Source organism: Xenopus laevis, chromosome 3L (genome assembly GCF_017654675.1).
Source record: "Xenopus laevis strain J_2021 chromosome 3L, Xenopus_laevis_v10.1, whole genome shotgun sequence".
Lineage (NCBI taxonomy): Eukaryota > Metazoa > Chordata > Amphibia > Anura > Pipidae > Xenopus > Xenopus laevis.
Genome location: NC_054375.1, coordinates 110,383,794 through 110,396,992, shown reverse-complemented (window position 1 = coordinate 110,396,992; position 13,199 = coordinate 110,383,794). Strand labels below are relative to the sequence as shown.

Genomic DNA, 13,199 nt, shown 5'->3' with positions numbered 1-13,199 from the left:
TTACATGCTATGTGCAATATTATAAAAAAAAAAAAACTAAAGTTGGAAATTATTCCCCCCCCCCCCCAAAAAAATAAGTCTGCTTTTTACTTTAATAAAATAAAATCTGCACTGTTTTTATACTGCTTTTTTCACAATGCTTCCTCTTCTTCCTTTTATTGCGCTGCTATGAGTTACAGACAAGAAACAGTCATGCATGCTGCTTTCATGGATCTGAAATTCAGAGTGCGGCTGTAAGAGAAGAGGGAGCGCACTGTGAAAAATCAACTTTTCTATAAAAATTATGCAGCACTTCTACATTATAGTACAGGTATAGGACCTGTTAACCAGAATGCTTGGATCTTTCCGTAATTTGGATCTTCACACCTTAACTCTACTAGAAAATTATGTAAACATTAAATAAACCCAATAACCTGGTTTTGCCTCCAATAAGGATTAATTATATCTTAGCTTGGATCAAGAACAAGCTACAGTTTTATTATTACAGAGAAAAAGGGAAGAAAAATAAAATATTTGGATTAGTTGATAATAATGGAGTCTATGGGAGACAACCTTTCTGTAATTGGAGCTTTCTGGATAATGGGTTTCTGGATAAAAGATCCCATATATATGTATAGTATATTGCAGACTTATGTTTTGATGTGGGAAATGAATTCCAGTTTATATTTTTTAAATATCCCCTTTAAATTAGCCTAAAAATTAACCTTAAATATCTGAAAAAGGAGAGCAGCCCTTACCCATATCCCAGAGGCTTCAGGGTTGTAAAGCAATAATACTGGATACTGCCTCCTTTTCTGCTGTACAACTAGGAGATTCATTTGAATTGTTTCAGGTGTAAATACAGTTTCAGGTGTAAATAAAATGTTTTCTCTTACATCTCTAGAGATGAAAGCAAACAGCATATACTATTTACTTGCTGTCAACAAAATGGGTTTGTGACAAAAGAATTAAGCGGAACAAGGTAAAGCTGAGCACACTCTTTTCTTCCTTCCGATGGCCTGGTGCACAATGTAAGAGGGTACGGCAACCCCCAAAGGTAGAAAAGGTAATAGTTCAAAAAGGTCAGGATAAAAAACACTTGTTGCTCCAGAGAGATGCTTCTAGATTTGGTTACCCCAGTACAGAAGTCCGAAAGGTCTAAATGAGGAGTACAACTTATGTTGTTTTATATAAATACTCTGTATTTTCAAATTTTAAGAAGCTGATTAGTACTAAATTGTTCCTTTCCTGTTTCTCCACAGATAAAAAAAAAAACAAAAACACTTGTATACTCCAGAACAGGTAAATTACCTTATCTGTAATAGGGCAAGTTTGTTACCATATTAAAAGATTCTTTGTTTTAATTTTTAAATATTAGGCTGTAACTGGGCTACTACGTATCTTTTTTATCTTGTCTTTTAGGGCTCTTACACATGAGCGTTTTTACCTGCGCTCCCCTGCGTTCCGTTTTTCGGCGTTCAACCGCAGGGAAGCGCAGGAATAGACGCATTTAATTATTTCAAATGGGGCTGTACTCACACAGGCGCATGTAGGCGCCGAACGCAGGTTGAGACGCAACATGCTGCATTTTTCCTGCGTTCGGCACCTACATGCGCCTGTGTGAGTACAGCCCCATTTGAAATAATTAAATGCGTCTATTCCTGCGCTCCCCTGCGGCTGAACGCCGAAAAACGGAACGCAGGGGAGCGCAGGTAAAAACGCTCATGTGTAAGAGCCCTTAGATACACATTGTATTTTAACACACAGACATGAGTAATCACATTGGGATAACCTTTTTTCACCTGCAATTGCTAGCCCTGTTGATTTTTCTTGGATGGCACCCTGTGATTGGACTTTAATTTTTTGTTTTTTGACTACACACAGGGCAAGCAAACGGGAGGAGGTGGTGGTCAATTATGTATGCTAATTATTACAATTAGACACTGGTTATAATGTCTGCACTTCGATTTTGTGGTATGCTTGATAAAGGGGCTCGTCCCGAAACGTTGCATGTTCGCACAAAATAAATAGCAAGGGGTAACCCTGCATTTCAATTGCCTTTAGTGCTAGTGTATTTCTATACAAAAGAATTAAGCAAACCTGTAAAATTAAAACAGCTACTGGCCTTGAAGTGATTAGAAGAAACCCTGGGTTTCAAGACTGTGTAAAACAACAGGCAGATAATCTTTATCCTGAGGAATTTACAGACTTAACATTCTTAGTGCAGAATTCTTGCAAATATGTTGCTATGCCAGAGACAAGGTTTCACAACCAGCCCTCGTTAAACCCTTCCAGGAAACCAAGCAGCGCTTCCTAAAAAACAGCAGATACATTTTGACACAAATTAAAAATTTAGGTATATGGCAGCATATGATACTGTAAAAAATTGATATCAAAAACTGCTTAGCTTCACGGATCCTATATTACGGGGCAGATTTATTAAGGATCATGTTGTGCTTTGCACAAAAATTCAAGGAGATTTTTCTGGTCAAAAGTAAATTTTTCGTTTTTAAAAAAAAAAAAAAATCTCTAATTTTTCGAGATTTATAATACTCCAACCCTGGAAATATCTTGAATCCAAAAATACACCACCTAAAAACTGTCAAGGTCATGTAGACGTCAATGGCAGAGGTCCCTTGAACCATTTGAAGATGTTAATAGCCTTCATGATGTTCGAGTTTTTTTCATAAGGTTTTGCCATAAAACTCGATCAATTCGGGTTTTTTTTTTAATTCAATGTTTATTTTATCTTACTTTCCTTTTTTAATGAAATCGGGGGGGTACGAATTTATGCAGTTATAGGCTAAAAAACTCAAATACCTTGAATTAATCGAGTTTTCAAGTGCAAACCGCCATAAAAAAAATTAAAATCATGAAGGCAAAAAACATCTTCAAATGGATCAAGGGACCTCTGCCATTGACTCCTACATGACCTCGAAAGCTTTTAGCTGGCTTTTAGTAGCTTTGGGACATAATAAATGTAAAAACCATCCTCAAAAAACTAAAATTGTTCAGGAAAACACAACTATATTTTAAATAAATAACCCCCATACTGATAAATCCCACCATGTCAGCAAAATAACCAGAAGCAAAAATTGTGATTAAGAGTTACTGAAAATAGATTAAAAGAATACTGGTTACAGTTCCTGGTTTGGAAATATTTTACCCATGGGGCTGCAAAAGTAAAATGTGTGCTGCTGCTAGGACATTGTTTTTTTTTTTTTAAATGGAATATTCTCTGGAACAAGCACCTCCCAGACTGGCAGGCCACTTGTTTTAATAAGTTAGTCTACCTCTAAAACATATGCATATGTTTTATATTAAAAGTTGAGAGTGACATTGTGAATCTAGAAGAGTCTTGGAAGGGTGGTGTACATCCAGCAAATCCAATCTACTAAGCAGTTGAATAGCAATGAAATTACTGGGCTGTACAGAAAGAGTTAATACAATGAGAAAGTAAAAGGTTACATTGCAACTTTACAGGTAACCGATGAGATCTAACCTTGAAAATAGCCTAAATCAGGTCACTAGTGCAGTGCGATCTAGTGAAATTAAACTCAGTATTGTTTTTAATTCCCTGCATGCCTTTTACTTGCCACAATGTTTGTGACGTCTGACCAATTTGGGCAAATAATTGGACAGCTTGAATATACTGCAATAAATGAACAAATAATCCCAGCCAGGGGCGCTCCACCAATGAGGCGCGTTGAGACACTCGCCTCAGGCGGCAGCGCCCCCCTGGTTACCAGGGGCGGCAAAAATGCCGCTCCTGGTAACTAAGACCCGAATTTCCGGTTTTCAACCCGGAAATTCGGCTCTTCTAGTGCAGAGAGCGCAATTGCGCTCTCTGCACTAGCGTCGTGCAGCGCCCCGACCCCCTCCTGCGCAGAAAATGTGAGCGCCGTGAGGAGGGGTCGGGGCGGCAATGGAAGGTCGCCTCAGGCGGCATAAAGGCGCCGATCGGCGCTGATCCCAGCTGTGTATAAAGGAGAGGTCATTTTTGGTAGTTTAATGCACAAAATGCCTTCATGTCTTAAATAGATTTATATGTGTGAATGCAGAGAACCTAGTCTTTTTAGAGGCACATTTATCAAGAGTTGAATTTCAAATTCATGTTTTTTTTTTAAACTCCTTTAAATTCTAATATACTCAAAATTCGACTGGGGGGTTATTTATAAAAAAATTGAATATCTAAAACTCGGACGAATTTTAACTACTTGAAAACTTGAATGAATTCAAAACTAATTTGACTAAAGTTGATTTGAGTTTTTTCTCCGAAAAAATTATGTCAGGTAGGTTACTAACATCTCCCAATTGGTCCCTGGACCTCTCCAATTGACTTATGACTTATTTGAGTTTTTAAAGGGCCAGCGTATTATAAATCTCGAAATTCAAATTTGAATTAAAACTCTAATCGAGTTTGGATAATTCACAATTCAAATTTGAGAGTTTTGAATTCAAAAAATTCAAATTAGAATTTTCAATTCGACCCATAATAATTCTGCCCCTTAATAATTTAAAATTGTTTAGTGGTGAGCTCAACTTTCCCATTTTTTCATCAGCTAAACTACAAATTCAGACTACAATTCAGACTACAAATGTGGATTTCAAGGTTATTTAGATAAGGGCATTTAAGGCAAAGTTTTCTCAATTTCCAACCATTTCATCTGTGAATCAAGTCACCCACCATAAAACCAAAATACAGGCCTATGTATAGCCTCCTGAGGCTTAAAGGACATGGTAGTATATGACTATCATGGTGCTCTTAAAAAACCCACAGTGGTCACACCACCCTTTACCTCCTACAGCTGCTTCCTAATCATTTGAAAGAAGAATACACTTCTTTGCCATCAGTGAAGCTGGCCATACAGAGGCTAATAAAAGCACTCAACTCTGCCCCATAAGACAAGTCAGCAGCTTATTGCCCCAAATAAGGGACCATCGGGAACATCTGTCCAACAGAGATCTGCTAAAATTATGATCTGCAATTATGATTTGACATTATAGTTCTGAGCTTTGGCCCTCTGGTCAGCACTTAATGGGCCTGCTTTATCCCAGCATGAGTGGCTGAACTAGGCAAATAGTTGCTTCTTCTCTGGTTTATTTAGCGTATGGCCAGTTTTAGGGAATTATCAGCAATCACCATCTAACAATGGCAGCATTTGCCATAGGAAGAACATCAAAACAATCGGTATGGCAACTCTAATGACAACTATTTCATGGCAGCATATTTTATGGAACAAGTCTTAAAACACTTTGTAGAATCATTATAAAAAATGTTTTGCATTTACATTGGTGCTAAACTGCAGCATGCTAACACGGTTTACAAAAATAATAAAAACTTGTCAATTTAGAAGTCTGAAAAATGCATTGGCCAGATATTCCTGAATAAAGTCTTTTTGTCTTGAAGGTAATCAATATAAAATGTAGTTTGGTTTTACATAAAAATAATAAATATTTCTCAGATGAAACTAGGTTATAAGTTAACAGGAAAAGGAATTAGACACTTTGCAACTTCCAACCAACTAGACTTTAAAAACTACAGTAAGTAATATTACTGAAAATAAACTAAACATTTACCTGCTATTGTCATGTATTTAAAATGTCCACGTACTGAATGTTACTGCATTCAATGGATTAGTATTTGTACTGAAAAGAAACTGGGCATCTATTCACTGAAGAAAGAAATTGCCCCATGGGAGATGGCAGAGCTCAGGGATTGCTAAAACACAAAGAATGAAATGAAAGTTAATAAATAAATAAACTGGCCACCTCAACTGAGGACTTAACATATTATGCATCCAGTAAGATAATGCAGCTTTGTGATCACCCAGGAAAAGACCAAGCAGCATACTAGTCCAACAGTGCAACACTTGCTGGCTCGGATTCAACTTATCACTGACTGCCAAAATCAGTGGAAAGAAGTAAGATGATCTCTTTAGAGAGCATTCCTCCTCTAAGAGAACTACTGTCTGTAGTTCTATGTAGTGGATCAATTATTATATCAAAGGAATTGGAAATCCAATATCCAGAAAGCTCTGCATTATGGGAAGGTCATCTACTTTTTAAGCAAATAATTATAGTTTTTTTTATTATTAAATAATTTACTTATCTCTGCAATAATAAAATTAGCTTGTACTTGATCCAAACTTACATAAATTCATATTGGTGGCAAAACATTCCTACTGAGGTTATTGAATGTTTAAGTTTGTTATAGTAGGTTTGGTGATCCCCCAGATTATACCAAAAGGTTTATGTTAAACAAAAGAGTAGATGGAGCACTTGAGCCCTTGTACACTGAGGACACAAAGAAAATTATCATCATTTATTTATATAGCGCCGACAAGATACGCAGAGATTTACCTTAGTTATAACAAACAGGGAATGAATTGAGGATAACAAACAAGGGATACAGAGTACAATAGGATTGGAGCGCCCTCAAATTACAGTTTACAAACTAAAGGTTAGGGTACAATTGAGACATTAGGATTTTAGAAACAATTTGTGATTTTTGATACAGCAATGATTGATTAATTAAGGTACATTGAATAAGCTTCTTTAAACAGGTGGGTCTTTAAGGAGCACTTGAAAGTTTGGAAAGAAGGAGAAAGTCTGACAGCTCGAGGCAGAGAGTTCCAGAGAAAAGCAGAAGCCCGAGAGAAGTCTTATAGATGAGAATGGGCAGAAGTGATGAAAGGAGAAGTGAGGCAAAGATCAGAAGCAGAGCGAAGGTTGCGTGAAGGAGTGTATTTGGAGATTAGAGATGAAATATAGGGAGGGGCTTCATTATTAAAGGAAAACTATACCCCCAAAATGAACACTTAAGCAACAGATAAGTTCATATCATATTAAGTGGCATATTAAAGAATCTTACCAAACTGGAATATATATTTAAGTAAATATTGCCCTTTTACATCTCTTGCCTTGAGCCACCATTTCGTGATGGTCTGTGTGCTGCCTCAGAGATCACCTGACCAGAAATACTACAACTCTAACTGTAACAGGAAGAAGTGTGGAAGCAAAAGACACAACTCTGTCTGTTAATTGGCTCATGTGACCTAACATGTATGGTTTGTTGGTATGTTTGTGAGTACAGTGAATCCTACGATCCCAGAGGGCAGCCCTTATTTTTTAAAATGGCAATTTTCTATTTATGATTACCCAATGGCACATACTACTAGAAAAGTATATTATTATGAAAATGGTTTATTTACATGAAGCAGGATTTTACATATGAGCTGTTTTATGCAATATCTTTTTATAGAGACATACATTATTTGGGGGGTATAGTTTTCCTTTAAGGGTCTTGAACATGAGTGTTAGTAATTTGAATTTGATTCTAGAGGAGATTGGAAGCCAGTGAAGGGACATGCATATGGAAAAGAAAATCTCTTGGAAGAACACATCTAGCCCACAGGCATGTTCCCTATAATTCCTTCTCAGCTATGTTTGCAAAAAAGATTCTTTTGTGCACACATTTTAAACTTGTGTGCACATTTTTAAAAAAAATGTATGCAAAGGTCAGGGTGGATGCAAAATTTTGTGTTTTCACACAAAATTCTTTGTGCGCACCACAATTTGTTGTGTGCGCACAGCTTAGAGGAAATATTGCTCACACGCCTCCAGGTGGAAAGCCACAAACCTAAGACCATTTCCACTTAATTTGACCTTTAAACCAGAAGTGGATTAATATTATTTTACAGTGACAGATTTCTTCTCTAAAACAATGTGATTACTTTCCCTGTTCAAATGCTTGCAAGGACTACCTGGCCAATGCAGAGAAATTGCAGATGTGCTCCTGTCTGTCCCATCTTGTTTGTGCATTGACAGGCACTGTATTATTATGTGTGCACATGGTGAGGATTTCAGTACAGAACTATGCGTTTTTATGCCAAAATCCAGGTCAATATTGTGTCTGTTAGAGCACACACAAGATGGGGCAGACAGGAGCAGATCAGCATGCGTGTGCAACTGGCATTACAGTCTGTCATCTGAATATGCTACAAGCAAATATGAAAGCGAATACAATGCAATACTATGACACAACATTGCTTTGTGTTTTTTCTGTTGCCAGCAACAAGCTTGACAAAAGATAACCTGAAGTGTTATAAGCATTCAAAGGGCTACTATTTTTTTTTAGCTAAAACTTATTTTTACTGGGAAAAAATGAGTAAAAAAAATGGTTATTATGTGTCTACCCACTTCCTTCCTGTCAAAAGCAGCAGCCCATTGATGCTCTAAGAGATTTCCTTGTACAGAATTATCTTTACATTGAACTTCATGACTTCATGATTTTTGATATGGCAATGCAAAAGCATTGAAAAAGAAATGGTTAATTTATAAAGGAGTGTATTTTATTTTACGGCATTATGTCATATTTAAAGGAAGAGTAACACAAAAAAATGCATTTGTATTCATTTAAATGCAATGTGTAGTTACCATACAGTGCAAAAAAATGAATTTGCTGCATAAACACTTATGGTTTACATAAATACACTACTATCTATCCACGGGATCAGCCATTCAAGCTGAATGGGGCAAAAGGGCACATGGTTACAGAGCAGATAACATAACCTGTATAGAATACAATGGGTTTATTTTTAGGCAGGAAGATAAGTAGAGAACAGAAAACATTCATGGCTCTTTACAGACTTATCGAATTAAGACCTCTCATACAAATTTGACATTTGTCTCATTTATTTGTAGTTGCTTGATCAACAGCTAAAAATTTTAAATGCAAAGAAAAAAATATTCCCTTTTAGACATTACTGGTCCTTTAACAGCATTATTTTATGCCACTGTTTTAATGCTTAACTTATTTGAGTACATGGGAAAAATTCACATGGCAAGTAAATTCCAGTTATAAAATGTAATTGTGCAGTGCAGTTATTTTCACAGCAAACATGCAAAATGTTTTGTGTGAAAATGAATACACAACTTTATAAATATGCTGATTTACATGGCATTGCCTGGCTTACAGATGCTGATGTGTGGCTTTTATTATTTTTTTTTTATCAAATACAGTTGAAAAATAGGCCTTTTGATGGTTTGATCTCCACTTATTGCAGGTTACTTCCCATTAAAGTCAACTTGCCCATGCAATTATTGTAAGAATTGCACACGGGTGCATTTTTTCAGAGATATTTATGGACGCTGTATGACCCAGTGAGCTACCTACTCATGTCAATGGTGAGCAACTCATGGAGAACTGAGGCCACTTTAACTGGTGCTACATTTAGCGGAGATGAAAATACACCATGTGCTGCATGCCTACGGTGGACTTCAAATTCAAGCAACAGATGACAAGATTCTACTTTTGCTTCAATGTTACACCTGCAACTTTTGAAATTATGTGTACATTGTTTTTGTCCCTCTTATTAAAACATCCTGTTAGTATCTTACATATTGTTACATTTGTAACATTCTTTAGATTAACCTGTAAAAGACAGGGGCAAAAAAAAATCTAAGACCCAATGAATTCCCTCAAATCACACGGGATGCCAGCAGTTGTGTCCACACTAACACCAGTTTTGACATGCATATTTGTACTTATTCGCATGAAGTGAATGCTGCTGTAACACTCTATGACAAGAATAAATACAATTTAACAAAGAGATTCTAATGAAACAGTCAGTCGTAGAATTTAAAATAGGCAGAAAGCATATTTAGCTTTACAGAGTAATAACTAGCCTTCTTGCACTCTATGAAGTGTCCTGGATTCATTCAAACTGTTTTTTTTTTCTCTTTATCACGAATTAGTTAGGAAAATGCTATTTTTTAAAATTGTGAATTAGCGGATAAGAAAGCAAAAGCTTGTACCCAGTCACCTGCACATAATTAGCGTGTTTTCGCATATATTTGAATATATTATATTCAGTGTATTACCATCTACCAAGACATGCAGATCTATTTTGTTCACACAAGATTGCAAACCTTTATTACAGCAATTGTTTTTCTGACTTTGTAATCACCATATAGAGATAATAACACAGGAGAAAGTCAGCCTTACAGGGGTCAACTAGGTAAGGTTATCAAAATGATCAACTCATGGGCTGACGGATGGATAGCATATGAACATAGCCAACAACTGAACCGACTGATATCCATGTCTGGGATGGCCAGGGCACCATACATTTATTAATAATCACACAAAATAATGTATTTGTATATGTATAGCCAGCTGAAGGAGTAGCAAGCAACGCTTATGCTGCCTTCAATTCTCCTAAACTCAATTTGCTTCCATCATGTTTAGTTGAACTATGGGTGCTTTAAAATAATCATGAATAGAATGTTCTTGTCCTACTACAGATTTTCACATTATAAAATGTCACCGAAATGTTTAATATGCAAATTAGTGCATAAAGACTACTATTTAGGAGCACTCTCAAATGACATAGCAGTAACAGAAACAGCTTGTTAGATATAACGTGCAAGTTCCTAACCCAGACAGGTTTCACCTTTATACCAACTTTTTGTTATTTTTTGTAATAAATTACGCTGTAAACTATTTTGAAGGATACCTCTCATTTGCTCAAATTTTTCAAAGGATAAAAAGAAAAAACCTCAGAAACGCTACATACCCAATACAGTGTTATTTATAATTTACCATTTCATTTTCCGAAAAAAATTGGGCAAATGACTAGCATGAGCAATCGGATCTATTTTCCACATCTGGTAGCCAGCAGCTACTTGCCTTATTCTGTGACACTCCACAAAGTATAAGCAGAGTGCACCGGTTTGCATTCATGCTGGCTGAACCCTGCAACAGTAACTTGGACATTGCTTTCAATGCTTTTGCTTTAGTAGGATATGGTGCCACAGGTCATTTACATTGGCAATTTAGTTTGTGCAATATTACTACATTAAACATATAAAACTTGCCACAGCATCAACAGCATAAACGTAGTTACCTGCCATTGGACTTGTCATTGTCAGAGGGCTTAACCAGATAGTAATCAATAACTTCCTGGAAATCCCGCATTCCAGAAATATCCCTGGACTATGAACATGAAATGAGTCTTTCCTTATGCTGTGTTCCCAGCCTTGCTCATTGACACCTGAACTCATCACACTCAAAATTCAAAAAGTAGTCTTATACACCAGACTTGCAGAACAGAACCGGCATTGAGTACTTATGTAGCTCAGTAAACATCTTTCTAACCAACATTAATATAGAGTACATACAACTGCAGCTTCTGATTGTGTATTTCAGTTATTTGTTTTTAGTCTGGCAGGCTGAAACACGCCCTGCAGATTTCAAGCATCCCATGCATACTGTACGCTACATCTGCTATATGTACTCCAATCATTCAGACAGTGTTGAATGCCTATTTAAATCAACATACACAACCTAAAAAGTATCACAGTTAAAAGTTAGTGTCACCTTTCAGAATCTGGTCACAGAGAACAAAGAGCAATACTGATTTGCACCTCAGTTCAATACCAATTTAAAGGGGTTGTTCACCTTTGTTTTAACTTTTAGTGTGATGCAAAGAGTAATATTCTAAGACAATTTGCAATTGGTTTTCATTTTTTATTATTTGTAGTTTTTGAGTAAGTTAACTTTTTATTTAGCAGCTGTAAATAATCTAGTAGCTAGGGTCCAAACTTCCCTAGCAACCATGCATTGATTTGAATAAGAAACTGAAATGTGAATAGAAGAGGACCTTACTAGAAATATGAGAAATAAAAATTAGCAATAACAATACATTTGTATCCTTACAAAGCATTTGCTTTATAGATGGGGTCAGCGATGCCCATTTGAAATCTGGAATAAGTAGGAGGAAAAGGCAAATAAAAAATAAATAATGAAAACCAATGGAAAAGTTGCTTAGAATCGGTTACATACTAAAGGTTTACTTATAGGTGGACCACCCCTTTAAGAGAAATGTTTACAAGACATACCCAGGCTTTCAATAATCTTGTTATTTATTCATAAGTAACTGTGCTATACATCCAAGGACACTAACATTCAAGTCTGTAGCCCCAAAAATATCATGGTCAGTAAAAACTCAGCCACCATTCTTACAAAAAACTTTAGTGATATTCCTTTCATTACTTTGATGAGCTAGTGAGAACTCCCCCTAAATAGCTAAATATATCAAACTGGGGTAATGCAATAACAGGGCTAAAGTTTGCTAACATATACAAAGAATCTGCTGGTAACACTGATTGGGCTGATATCTGGTGCTAATAGATCTGAAGGAAATGTTTGCCATGACATCCAAACAGGAAGTGTAAATGGCACAGCATGGGGTCTGATTGTAACTATCTTGTTAGAAAAAAACTCCAGCAATCAGAAACACAAGCGCTCATTTCTCATTATACCGTATGCAAATCAAATGATTGCAGCAGCTTTCCAAAAAAAAAAAGCTGCAGTCAAAATGTCAGGATTGCCATTAAGCTAACACTCTTCCAGAAACGTTCAACACAACATGCATTCAAGAAAGTCCTTGAGGAAAAACAGCGAAGTAATGATTTACAACATCAATCCATTTCTGGAATGAGAAAATGGTAAACTACAGTGAGAATAATTCCAGATAAATCATAAAATACATGTGCCCATATCTGCTCAGTGTATAATAATAATAATAATAAACCAATACAATGTCGCTTATGTGCAGATCTAAAGGGAAGCGTCCCTCAAAATTCAGGGCATGCCTAAAAAGTCAGTGTTATGACTGATAAGCCTGTGGGCTGAACAATCAAATAGAGCAATAAGGAGTCATGTGTATGGGCACCATTACATTGTCTCATTGAATTTATATGGTCCAGTAGTAGGGTTGTAACCTCCAGGTTTGAATTAAAAAAAAAGAAAAAAAAGACAAATCTACAGAAGAGATTGGGGTGGGCATACCTGCCAGACCAACAAAAATGCCAAAGAGGGCTTGAATTTTAAACAAGTAGGTAGGGATTCATGTGGATTAAGACGTGACTGGTTATAACTAGGCATGACAGGCATACATAAGGGACAGGGCAAAACTCATTAAAGTTATATTTTTAAAATGTTACGGGTGAGGCAGAGGTTAGTATAATTAAAAAACTGGAAGTAGAATCTCAATGATATACCAAATGCAGAAAAAGCACTGTAGATTAAGACAATTTTTTTTGGTCATTTGACAGTCGCTTGGTGGGCTTGGGGCTTTGGGGAGTAGTGTGTGCGTGTGAGTAGTGTGTGTGTGTGTGAGTAGTGTGTGAGTAGTGTAATGCGTGTTTAAGTA

General features: G+C 36.4%; 1 protein-coding gene across 3 annotated transcripts in view; it reads right to left on the bottom strand.

Moving 5' to 3' along the window:
• trpm7.L (transient receptor potential cation channel subfamily M member 7 L homeolog) overlaps positions 1-13,199 on the bottom strand; it is a 66,825-nt gene that overhangs the window by 52,450 nt on the left and 1,176 nt on the right. The window lies entirely within an intron of this gene.